The following is a 14,020-nucleotide window of genomic DNA, read 5'->3' as shown; positions in this document are numbered from 1 at the left end:
GTTAGTTGAGCGTGGACAATTAGACACAAGCCGAATCATAACATATTAAAAAAAAATAATGTTTTTTTTTATGATAGAATATAGTATTGTCATCAGTATGACATAAGTATACCAAGTTTACAGTCGATACCGCACTGGTAAGTGGGTTAAAATTGAGTTACAAGATTTTGAGGATACGACAACAACAGACAGAGTGAGTTAATAGAAAGCGTCTAATAACGATAAAATATACAGCTACTTTGCAGTGCGTTAATCCACAAAGATAATGCCAAGTTCCCATGTTGACTGTTTAATATTGGTTCGTTCTCTTCGCACATCGTGGGAAGATCGACAAGTTGAGGTTCAGATTTCTAAATTGTAATTCGTATCATGCCCCCACATTGTGTCTCGTGCAGTCTCCAACTCTTGGCCCATGTGCTGTAAAGAGGTACCGTTGCCCGAAACGTCTCCTATTATGTAGTGCTTAAGGCATTTTATTGACATTGGCGGGGGGGGGGGGGGTTCTTTGACAAGTTGGAAGAAAGCTTTGGATCACGGCGCGTCGAGAGCGGCCGTCACCGGTTCCCGAAATCCCCGAGCGGTGCGCCGTGGATGCGAAATTGTTTCGCCGGATCGCTGCGGGTAGCGTTCAAAGCTTCATTTGTCGATACCAAAAAAAACAACGAATGACTAGAGGTTGCCCTGCCAAGTGTGTTGTGTTTTCTAGCGCCCGTCGATCGTCGGAGTGGAGTGAATCACGTGAGCGGTTTGGCCATTCAAGGCGCTCGGGATCGCGAGAATCGCCCAACTCTTTAGTTGAGTTGCTTTTAAGATGTTGATGACAACAAAAAAGGGGGGGGGGAGCAGCTTACCCTGTAGTGTGTGTGTGTGTCCACTACGTATCAATACTTTTGTCATCTGTTCATAGAATAATGGTAATATCGGAGCTGATTTCAGGAGGGTCGTCTGTTGCTGTTCACCACTTGTGTGGAGCGGCACCGCCATACAGGGCACTTGGCTGGTTGGTGGCAGATATTTCGTGAATGTTTTTCCGCGACGAATTGTAATTCACATTTGCGTCGCAAAACTGAGCGCAAACTCATTTTACTCGCGCTTGTATGGTAGATAATCGAGTACCAGTTTATTTACAGGCGGCAGACAGATGACATTATCTAGAACGTCGTCGATGATTATGATTGGGTGAAATGAGTGCATGTGGTGAGGCAACAGATACGTGATACTGGTAGGAACCCACGGGTTCCACCAGCCCACAGGGGATTATTGTGTCCGTCCGTCGTGCAGGGAGGGGCTGGGTGGGGAGGGGCTGGGTGGGGGATGGGAGGGGTGGGGCTGGGTGGGGAGGGGCTGGTCACCCCGTGGTGCCCTTATAAAACTCAACGTTTAACCTACTCACGCCGGCTTGTGCCCGCCCTCACAGTCGGGCATATTTGCGGAATACACCACGCCGCCGCGGACCCTGACCACGCGAGGTGACACCCCGTGCAGACCGCGCCGCGGGGTGGGGGGACCCTCCTCACACCGGCGGTGACGACGCCGTCTTAGCGGCGAAATTATTCCGCCAGAGCGGAGCAGCTGAGCGGTGGCCGTGTGGGGTGCAGGCGAGTTCACCACCCTCCTGCTGCTGCTGCAGCTGCAGCGGTGTTCATCAGTCGCCTTCGCTCACGAGTTCTTAGCCCCTCACTCAAAACTCACTTATAACATGTTCCCGTGCTCATCCCACGACCACCCCCCCCCTCTTATAAGTTTCACTCGCCGAATTCACGCATCGTGGCAGATTCCGCCCCCATTGCTTCCTGTCGCCAATTCACCTCGTCTCCAAGCCGCTTACATTCACACACACGCGCGCGTCGTGCCGTTCGTAATTCTCCGTATGTGAGTGACGTTGAGATGAGATCAGAGATTTGTGTCTCCCTGAATCTGAGCCGCTTCTCACACGGGCACCACCCCAATCTGTGTGAGCGGTGTCAGCCCCGGTGATAACACGCGGCGAGAGGGGGGCACGGCGGGAGGCCAGCAAACTAACGACCTCCTGTAAACCAGGCGAGGTAGTTAACATCTCCCAGCCACCGTGATGATGATGAGAGAGAGAGAGACACGCAAACTACAAATATACAGGCGTCGGGGTCGGGATCGAATTCACGACCTCCAGTATACCAGGTGAGGTAGTTAACATCTCCCAGCCACCGCGGCGAAGTAGTGTCGCGATACCCCAGGCTCGCCACAAGGAGGCGCTGCGGCTCTACCAGCAGCCAAAGCGTCACGTGAGTTGAACTCTGAAGCTTGGAGAGTTGAATGGAGTTCAAAAGAACTCAAACACCCCGTGAAAGACCCAACCCCAGAATATTGCCTGGGTTTCACCTTCCACGAAACTCATGGTCCACCCTGAATCGCATCAACACTAACCATGGCAGCAGAGGCGCATACCTGATGCGCAAATGGGAAAATAAAAAAAGCTCTCTCCGGTCGTGGTGCGACTGTGGTCAATCACAACGTTTAACGTCGCAATTCCCAGATCCACAAATACGAAGGTGGTGATATCGCAGTGATTACTACTACTCCCCTGCTAGTGACGCGGTTGTCTGGCTTGACCACCTGGATGTGAAATTTCAGTCGTTGCTCTGCATGGACATCAACAGCCGTACCACGAGAAGAAGAAGAATAAGAAGCAGACGAAGAAGCGGACACAGCGGACGCAACGGCCGGGCTTGAGGCTCGGAGTGGCGATCGCACCGAATCATCTGCACGGCCCAATGACCAGAATATTCTCGAGCCACTTCTGCCGAGGTGACATTTGGGGGGGGGGGGGGTCTTCTCAGGGGTCACTGGCGCAGAGCCAGCGCCGCTGCGAGCCACTGCAGTCGTGCTGAAGTGGTCTTCAATCATCAACTATTGTCGGGATACATAATACAGGTTCATACTCTTAGGTTTTTTCGGTAAAGTCACGTAGGTAAAAATAAATAATAAAATAAAAGTAATAGAAATAATAATAGAAATTAAATTATAAATCACGACGTTTCGGAGGCAACACAAGTCTCCGTCATCAGATGGGTCCGTTAACTTGTATTTAAGAACTTGTATCTTGGAATTGTTGCCCCACTTGATACAGTAAATTTAGCTGTGACGGTCCCACCTGATGACGGAGACTTGTGTTGCCTCCGAAATGTCGTGATTTTTTTTATTTTATTTCTATTATTATTTTTTTACCTACGTGATTTTACCGAAAAAAACCTAAGAGTATTAATCATTGCAGTCACGAAAGCTTCAAATCTAGAAATAATACAGGTTGTTGTTGTTTTATTGGGGTTATATGGCGTAAGTATAAATGTGTCGTTAACCCGCCACCACCCGACACAGCCCATTAGTAAGGTTTGTCACTTCATCATAAACGTTTTTAGGTTAGATCGCGTTATTTATAAATGTGTCGAAACCCTCCACCACCCGACACGGCCAATCAGCAAAAAAGTGTCACGTTGACAAAAGACAAATAGTTCACTAATTTAGCCCACCGGTGTGTTGAAGAGTGAATCAACAACATTTACAATTGCCCGATGGTGCTGTATGTAATTACCAGCGAAACGTCGTACTCAAAAACTGTAAATGTTGTGGATTCACTCTTCAACACACCGGTGGGCTAAAGTAGTGAACTATTTGTCTTTTGTCAACGTGACACTTTTTTGCTGATTGGCCGTGTCCGGTGGTGGAGGGTTACGACACATTTATAAATAACGCGATCTAACCCAAACACGTTTATGATGAATAATATTGGTCGCGAAAGCCTGCTACGTGTTAAGCTGAAGGTTTGTCACCGTAAACAGAACGTGCAAATTTGTTCCTCGTACAGTACACCGGTGTGTTGGAGAGTAAACACACAACACTGACAATTCTAGTGCGACGTTTCGCTGGTGTTTACAACAGCCAGCTTCATCAGGCGATGTGCCACAATTGTGCTATGATGTCGGAATGTTGCTCATACAAATTGCCGGCATTTACAAAATTCTACTTGTTAAGTTTCTTTACACGGTTGCGTGCACTTGTGTTTTTTTCTCTTTCATTCTCAGCGTAACAGTTTAAATATATATATATAAATACGCAACAAATGAATAAAAAAATCGTGTCATATTTACCGTGTACAGTATTTAGTTTTACCCGTATTCAGTTTGCATGTTGACCACACATTGATTGGCTGCTGCCGAGTTCCAAAGCACCGCAGACTCGACTTCAATAATCACGCATTGCGCCTGTTTACCCGGGACAGCCTCATCCATCCTCACAAGACTCTTTTGTCCTGCCAGGTTTGTCCAGTAAAGGGGGTGATGTTGCTGTGACGTCTCGAGACATGCCCCCCCCCCCCACTTCACGTGCTCTGAAGAAGAGCCATCGCGCGAAACGTCGCCTATGATATTTGTGTCCTTTGTAAGGCCACGGTGTTACTTGCGAATGTGAGTTAAAAAAAAAATCAAATCGTTGTGCGCCATTGGTCCGCGCCCAGCGCCGTGAACCCGTCGACCCGCGTAGGGTTTCCTGGGCACGACTGACGTCAGTGGCGAGTGGTGTCCGAATCGTCGTCCCTGAGTCCACCAACCCCACCAGCCCAACACCAACCCTCAATGACCAGCGTGGCGCAAATCAACGTCGTGGGATGTCGAGCGCTCGAAGCTGTTGCGTTCAAACGCTCCGATGGTCGTCGGGGGTAATTGATGATCTTTAATTAATTATCTTTAACTAATTATCTGTGCGCCCTCGCATGCGGTGGCGATGGGACGCTGCTGCACAACCAAAATCGTCACTCAGAGCAGGAATAAGACAACACGTAGTGTGCGTCGAGGCAGTAATGTGCGTAATTTCCGAATAATCGGCGAAGATGCAAACACACACGCTCTGATCATTCTACATGCATCGTCGTCTTTTGGCGTGCTCTGGTCTGACACTGGTAGTGACACGAGGCCATCAAGAAGGCAGCAGTCTCTGGTGGAAGCCAATCCGTTTCAAAGACGATGCATAGATGAGAGTTGGTTTTCCATGTTCACCACCGGTACTGCGTGTGGCTCATGCAGACTTGATTCCTTGTACAAGGGTTTCTATTTGGTGTTTGAGCATCTTAACACCTCCTGTTTTATTGCCAGCAAGGGGTAAAAACCTCTTCGTATCGTTCACAACTTGTTGTTGTTGTTAAACCATCTTGAAACGTTGCCGTGAATCAATCGCCTTGCTGGAAGGCAGCACGCGTCTCTTCGCCCCCCCCACTCCTCTCTCTCGCTTCAGGCACGCGACCGAGGAGCGGTCGCACAGCAGGAGGCTGGGACGGCCGCACTCGGGAGAGGAACAGCAGCCGGACTAAACTCGCCGCCGCTTTGCCCGTTCCCCTACGCAAGGCGAACATTCCCCGCCACCTCGTGGGCGCGTCGCGGTCGACTCCGTCAGATTCCGAGGTTCACGGCGGATCGGTGTAAACGGGACATGTTGATGGTACGGCAGAAACGCAACCGGTCCTCGTGAAACAGTCTGAAATCTGCATTTGAATAGGCGAATCTGTTCATCGGTCACTTAATTGGTTGCTAAACAGAGGGGACGATGGGTTCAAAATGTTGGCTACGTACGGCGCGAGAGAAGTTCAACTTAGCGAAGGCCAAATGCGAGCGGACGTGTTGACGGTACGGCGTGTACGGCCGTAACGCACCGGTCCTCAAGGGACAGTCTAAGATCTAAACTCGACGCAAGTTTGACGCGATTCGAATGTTTGTTCAGTCTCCTGAGACTTGCTAGAAAAGGTGAGTAGTGAGCGTTGATTTGGGGATCCGTTGAATCGAGGAAGCGTCCGACCGAGTTTAGGGCACGTGGAGTCTCAACTCTTGCCGTTTGGAACACGGAGCCGGTCAATCGTCACCAGGCTGGGTGCTGCTCTACGGCAACAGACTGTGAAGCTGATCGCTTCGACATCACGAGAACTGATTTTCACCCACCAACATCACCACCACCACCGCCACCACTCCGCAAGATTTTCTAACCGGGGTTGCGATTCGTGGGAAAATAAATAAGCATTGCGAAAACTTTTTTTATAATACTCTTTGGTTCTTTCGGTAAAGTCACGTAAGTAGAAACATAACCGATCACGACGTTTCGATCGCATTCGTCATCAGGTGGGACAACCACAGCAAGAAAAAACTACTTCAGCAGTTTTTTTCTTTACCGAAAGAACCAAAGAGCATGGATTCCTGCAGTCACGAAAGCTTCAAATCAAGATGCTTTTTTATACATTTTCTCGAATATTTATTAATTTTGTTCCGCGCACCTCCGCTGTACGCCCGATGCCCTCGAATGCCGCGTGAAACACGTGGACAACCGAGGGAGCTTTTAAAAAAGCGTTGTTCACCTTCGCACACACCGTCTGTCCGCGAGCCCCTTAAAACATCAACGATCTCTCTCTCGCTCGCTCATTTGTCTGAGTGAAGATGGTGCTGTGAGTAAATGGGGGTAGGGAGAGGCCGCGGGTGGGGGGGCTTAGCAGCGGATGAGAGAGTTCAAATGGTTTGGGAGAAGGCCCCCGCAAGGCGCTCGGGTCTCACTTTCTGTGGCTCGGCGTCCCCACGGAGTCGCTTTTTGTACATTCGGTCTGGAACAGCGTTGCCTTTTCAGCGGGGCTTTTGGGTATCGTTTTTTCGTCTTTTTCGTGGGGGGGGGGGGGGGGGGGTAGGAAAGAAAAAAAGATCCACGAGACGACAGCGCCGCGTTTATCGGAGTGGAGTGGAGAAGCTCGGCCGTTTCTTTAGTCCATTAGACAATAAAAGGGCATCGGCTGAGATGCTCCATCCGCTCAATCCCTGCAGAGAGACGCACCCCCAGTGCTGCTAAGAGAAGCTCCCGGTTAAAAAAAAAATAACAGACGTCCATACTCTTAGGTTTTTTCGGTAAAGTCACGTAGGTAAAAAATAAAATTACTAAAAGTAATAATAGAAATAAAATAAAATAATAAATCACGACGTTTCGGAGGCAACACAAGTCTCCGTCATCAGGTGGGACAGTCACAGCTAAAATTACTGCATCAAGTGAGGCAAAATTCCAAGAGACCAGCCCTTAAATACAAGTTAAGGGGGGAGGGGCTTATCTGAATGTGGTAACCAGGGACTGGAACGTGGGGGTGGTGGGCGGGGTTACAAGAAGAATTGGCCAACGTCGTCAATGTGCAAGAGAACAATCGGTGTACCTCGACCTAAACCGGTGTTGGTTGAGAATCCAAATACAAAAAAGCAGTACTGTTAAACGCTGGAGATGTCAACACTCGGTCCCACCTGATGACGGAGACTTGTGTTGCCCCCGAAACGTCGTGATTTATTATTTTATTTTATTTCTATCATTACTTTTAGTAATTTTTTTTTTACCTACGTGACTTTACCGAAAAAACCTAAGAGTATGAATCCTTTCAGTCACGAAAGCTTCAAATCTAGAACTTACGTCCACCGCCGTTCGTTCTCCAGGCCGCTTCGGTCAGGTGTAGGGAACGCGAAAACCGCTCTAAACAACAACAACAACAACCAAACAACAACAACAACGACTGTGGACGATAGTTTGGCGTTGGTTTCGCTGCTCGTCTCCCCCGCTATTCCCGTGGCGTCTCTCGCCACTCGCCGTTTTCCACGTTCCTCCAACGCGATTTATGAACTCCGAAACCTATTTTTGTTTTGTTTTCAAGACCCACTGATGCGACAGACGTCTTCATTTTCAGAAGCGGCTTTTCTCCGGGTCCTCCGGTTTTTGTTTTGTTTTCAAACTCCGCATTGAGATTATTTAGATAATTATATTTGCTGCTATGAATGTCAAAATAATGGGACACTTTGCTGGGCTGTGATTTGTGGCCAGGTCGCTTCTGAAACATAAGTGAATACCTCATTGGGCTTCGCCTGGTTTGATGGGAATGGTTTAGTTTGAATTGTATGTGTTTGGGTGATTTCTCTACCTTTTTTTGTACTTTGTAACTACTATCATCTTTTTGTAATGTTTGTTGTCGTAACGTTCTTACCCGACATCTTTAAAAAGAGCTTTATTCCTCATCGGATTACTCCAGTATAAATGCATATTCTGATTCTGACAAGGCTATCACAAATGATAACTCAACGAAGTGAATTATCACCATGTGGAAATTTATAGCAGCCAAATACTCTGAACGCGTATCGATTCTAAATGTGGAGGAGAAAACCCGGATAAAAAATTCACGCGACCACGGAGAGATAGAGACACGCAAACTCCAAATATACAGCACCAGGCGTCAGGGTTTGGATCGAACCCACGACCTCCTATATACCAGGCGAGGTAGTTAACATCTCCTAGCCACCGTGATGATGATGAGAGAGAGACGTCAACTCCAAATATATGTAGGGGTGTTAGAGAGAGAGCCGTTATGCATGGCAGCTTATGGGAAACAAACACAGTGGGCGGGGCTAAGTGAGTGCACGGGGGGGGGGTGCTCTCAACGACGTCCGCACCAGGCAGCCCGGGGCCCCACCCCTCAGCGGGGGTTGAGTATAAAGGGGGATGTGTCAGAGGGCTCGGGGCAGAATGTTAAAGCTAAACCAGTGAAGACCGAAGATCGTCTAGCTAGAGCCCTGGACTCCCCTGGGACGCCGCCCTTGTCAGGGCCGCGCAGGACCGAGCCAGCGGCGTGGTCCCGAGAACCAGAGCTAGTGCTCTGGTTCTCCGGGTACCGTAGCCCGACTTACCAGTGTCGGGCCAGACAGCCTCCCCTAGCCCGTTAGTGGAGGACTAGGAGGTAGGTCAGAGATAGCTAGCAGTGTATTCCCAGCTAGCCGGGTGAGGGGGCCGATACCCCCTCTAGTATTGTATGTCCACAGTTGTGACTACTTGTACGGAATAAATACGTGTGCCTCACCAACGGTGTCCAAGAGTCATCAACGGTACTTCATATACAACAGGCGTCAGTGTCGGGATCCAACCCACGACCTCCTGTAGACCACGTGAGGTAGTTAACATTTCCTAGCCACCGTGATGATGATGAGAGAGAGAGACGCAAACTCCAAATATACAGCAGGCGTCAGAGTCGGGATCGACCCCACGACCTCCTGTATACCGGGCGAGGTAGTTAACATCTCCCAGCCACCGTGGCGCCCACGGTGCCAGGCGGTGCGGTGAGCGACACTGAGGTGTGAGAAGGGAACGTCAATGGACACGATGATTCACTCAGTGCCCCCTTTCTTTGTTTGTGGTTGAGATGTCCAGCCTCCGTAACGGTGATTTGCGTTACTGAATTTGTACAGAAGGACAATGTTAATTGAGTAGATTTCCAGGAATAATTTTCTCCAGCGTGGGATTTTGATTTATAGTATAACCCGGTCTGGTGGCTCAGTAGTAGAGCGAGCGGCTCACAGGTTACGAGTTCCAATCCTGGTTGAGGGTTGACCCATCATCCCGCCCTCCGAGGTTGATAAAACGAGTACCACGTTTCGAGGAAGACGACAATGGCCGTCTCACGGTGGAGATACTCGCCCCCGCCATAGCAATGAGGAATTCCCACGACCGGCTCAGGGCCTGTAGACGATGAGATGAGCACCGATGCCTCGGTGCTCATTTGAGCAAAGAAAATCACTTTGACAGCGACATTGATCTCTTTAACGTCCACGTCACGCCCAGGGTGCAGAGTGGGTGGCATCGGCAGGGTGCCATGCTGTCGCGGGGCGACCCGCTGCTATTCGCTATTCCCGCCGAGTTCGATCCCAGCCAGCCGCAGCTCGGTGATTCGTTCCTCTGGGGCGGTCAATACATTGATTGCCGATCTGTTGTGGGGAAGTCAGCGATGGTTGTGATGTGGATGGACTTTGACCCCCCCCCCCCGCTTCTGCAGAATGAAGAATTTCCAACTCTGGCCCGTTGATGTGAACGGGAAGCCACTCATAATGTGTGTGTGGTGGTTTTTTACAATTAGATTTATTCATAGCGGTGGAGATGTCTCAAAACGGTTATGCTATGATCCTTCATCCACGTGCCATGTCTTCTTCGAGTTACGAAAGCAGTGATCAATGCAAAGTTGATGCCATATTGTTGTACGTTACTTTCATCCCTTTCAAACCTGTTGTTGTTATTATTAACTTTGTTTGTGATGCTATTGGATTATCTTTGCGTACCTCTGCTATTGAAATTTTCGCCCATGAAGTCAAAAGTAATTTTTATTCACGAGATGTTAGGGACTTATTCGGGTGTCTGTATGTATGTTGAACTTCTTATGCACTGCACGTAGCCAACCGTGCTAATCGGAGGTGCGGGAGGGAGGTGGCACAGTGGTCGCCATCGTATTTCGCAAAAAGGTCATGAGTTCTATTCCTAATTTGTCATCTTAAAATAAAACGATTGAAGTGTTGCCTACAGTTAGAGGGGGCAACACGGTGTCGAGATGTCAACTCCCTCGCCTGGTGTGCAGTAGCTCGTGGGTTCGAACCCGACCCTGACGCCTGCTGTATATTTGGAGTCTGCTGTGTGTGTCTCTCTCTCCGGTTTTCCCCTCCACATTTAGAATCGACATCACGCGTGTAGAGTATTTGGTTGCTATAAATGTCCACGTGATAAGCCACTTTGATGAGCTACCCTTTGTGGCCAGGTCGCTTCTGGAAAAGAACTACATAGCTCAGTGGGCCTTACCTGGTAAATTAAAAACGAGTTTATAGTTGAGGTGGTCAGGGGACTTAGAGGTCAGTGCGCTGAGGCGGCAACGCTGAGAGCTAGAGTCTGAATCCAGACTAAACTAGATTCTCAAGCACACGGAGTTTACAGTCTCAGCCGGGTCACCAATGCCTACACAACAACAACAGCAAACATTAAATCACGTACAATTTAGATTTGCACTTACTTTTGGCTGTATTTCACACCTGAGAATTAAGGAAATTGACTGCCCCAAGATGAACATTAAACCTTACTCTGCGACAGGGTGGGTGGGGAAGGTGTATAGATAATGGGTCACTCGAAGGGATCTCACACGTAGTTCTGTGATATCCGCTTCCGCGGGCCGTTCTCGAACATTGAGAGATCGCCTCTCCCTCTTCATAGCACGATCCGGACAAATCTGGGGCAAAAGACATGGAGCAGTCAAAGGACGTCAGTTTGTCTGCGTAATTACTACGCCGTGGGTATGCGTGCGCGCGCGTGTGTGTGTGTGTATTTATTAAAATACTCTACCTGACATCACAGTTTGGTAAATGCGTTGATGTCTATTAATGAGTTGCACTTTAGGGGAGGGGGGGTGGGAGACGGGGAAGAGTTTGACAAATGGACAGCGCCAACCCCAGACAAGTGCCACGCCGGTGCCGGTAGAGAGCGAGCGAGCGGGTAAATAAATGATACCGGGGTGTCGCGATGAAATCGTGTTGAGTTGTGTATGTGGCGTGGGGGCCGCCTCTTGAGTGATAAACTATTTAATGCGATGATTTTTTCACGAGGAGGAAAAATCGCTCTCTTTGTGTATCTCTGTCTGTGTCTCACTGTTTGCGGCGAGGAGGAACGCCGCCGCTGCTGCTGCTGCGAGCGCGTGGAACGCGACGCGTCGCGGAGAGGAGCGGGAGACGCCGCTTGTAGAGAGAAAGTTAACGCGTTAAGTCGAAGAAGAAGAAAACCTGGCACCGGGGAGAGCGTACACGCGCGTACACACGTATACACCTACACACACGTGCACACACGTACACACGTAAATACACACACTTACACACGTACACACGCACACAGACGTACACACACACGTGCACGCACACACCTACACACACACGCGCACACACACGCGCACACACGTGCACACACACGTACACACGTAAACAAACACACTTACACACGTACACACGCACACAGACGCACACACACGCACACACGTGCACACACACACCTACACACACACGCGCACACACACGCGCACACACGTGCACACACACGTACACACACACGCACACAGATGCACACACACACCTACACACACGCGCGCGCACACACGCACACACACACACGTGCACACATGTATACGCATGCATAGACGTGCGCACGCACCCAAAAACACGCACACACACCTACAACAACCGCCATTCGCCACTAAGTGGTGGTGACGTCACCACGACGCTTGTGCCAGGCTATGTGCACATTGAGGCCACGTGAAGTGTCGAACGCCCGCTAGCAGGAGGTCACGGGGCAGACCCAGGTTCCACGGGTCGACTGACTGAGATGACCGAGATGACTGGCTGATGCACCACCTGTGCCCCCTACTGTGCCAACGTACTGTGCTTTAGCCACCCGGCGCTCCGCTCGTTGGCGTGAGCGTCGTTCCTCCGCCCTCCGTTGTTGTTGGAGGCGACTGCCTCCAACTGCCCAGTAGCAGAGTCCTTCACGAGCCTCCTCCACACCTACACACACGCGTACACACGCACACACACGTGCACACGCACACACCTACAAAGACACGCACACACCTACAAAGACACCTGCACACGCACACACACGTGCACACGCACACACCTACAAAGACACGCGTACACACGCACACACACGTGCACACGCACACCCCTACAAAAACACGCGTACACACGCACACACACGTGCACACGCACACACCTACAAAGACACGCGTACACACGCGCACACACATGCACACGCACATACCTACAAAGACACGCGTACACACGCACACACGTGCACACGCACACACCTACAAAGACACGCGTACACACGCACACACACATGCACACGCACATACCTACAAAGACACGCACACACCTACAAAGACACGCGTACACACGCACACACACGTGCACACGCACACACCTACAAAGACACGCACACACAAGCACACACACGTGCACACGTACACACCTACAAACACACGCGTACACACGCACACACCTACAAAGACACGTGTGTGTACGCGCGTGTGTCTGCGTCTTTGGATAACGCTGCTCAGCTGCGCGTGTCAAATTGTGGAGCTGCATGCAAGGAGAAATGAGTGCACGCAGTCGACCAAAATCCCTGCACTTGTAGTAATGCACTTTCTGTGCAAGTTCGCTTGTCTTGTTCCGTTTAAGGATGATTTAAAACCAAAATTCCCCCCCCCCCCCCCCATTTCCCAGGGTGGTGTCCATCCTCGCTTTTGCCTTCAGAGCCCCCCCGGAGTGAAGCAAGCAAGCAAGGGGAGAGGGGGTGGCTGGGCTGGGCTGGGCAAGGTGTATCGTTGGCGAGCGTCTTGCGAGGGTGGTCAGCACACCCGGCATGCTCCCCTCGCTGCGGGCGGGGGGAGGAGGGGGGGTGTGGAAGACAAAATATTCGGCGAGAAATGAACGCCGCCTTACGGGCGCCTCGCCTCATCAACGGACATGTCCCGGCGAGGTCGTGGGTGTGCGTCAGTCGGCGGCCTGCAGGCTCGCCGCGTTGCGCACCGCAGACATCGATGGAGCCGTCGGGCAGCGGGGCAGCCGTGCCTCGCTCCCCGCGCGTGCACGCCACGTCCCGTGCAGCACCACGATGTGTGGGAGGGGGGGGGCTGTGAATCTTCCCTCCTCTTAGCCTCACACCCCCTCCTCCTCGTCCCCCCGCGAGAAGCTAATTGAGCGTTCAATGCGACCATTAGACTCGCCCACTCGGGGAGCGCTCCGCTCGGTCCTCTTTCCCCCGGCTTTCCCACAGCCTCGTCCCGCCGGGGAACGGACGTTCCCTGGACGTTCCCCGGAGACTTTGGCCGTCGTCCCAACCTTGCCCGCGTCTCGTCGGCTCGGAAGGGAGAGAATGCCCCTCGCGAGCTGCCCGCGGCGTTTGCCAGCGCAGAGGGTGGCAGTGCGCCTTGCGTTTGAAAACCAGGAGCGCAAGCGATAACACGTGGCCATCTGTTCTTACGAAGATTTTTTTGTATTAATAATAATTATTTACAGCCCCTGTATCAATCCACTGCTGGATGAAGGCCTCCCTCACGCCGTGTCGATTGTGGGGGGTGGGGGGTTCGACTATACTTCACCACTCTGGTTAGCGCGGGTTAATGAAGGGTAGGGATGGGGGT

This window comes from Lampetra planeri, chromosome 35 (genome assembly GCF_965212315.1).
Source record: "Lampetra planeri chromosome 35, kcLamPlan1.2.h2, whole genome shotgun sequence".
Classification (NCBI taxonomy): domain Eukaryota; kingdom Metazoa; phylum Chordata; class Hyperoartia; order Petromyzontiformes; family Petromyzontidae; genus Lampetra; species Lampetra planeri.
The sequence above is the reverse complement of the archived record's forward strand: the minus strand, read 5'-3'. Positions refer to the sequence as shown.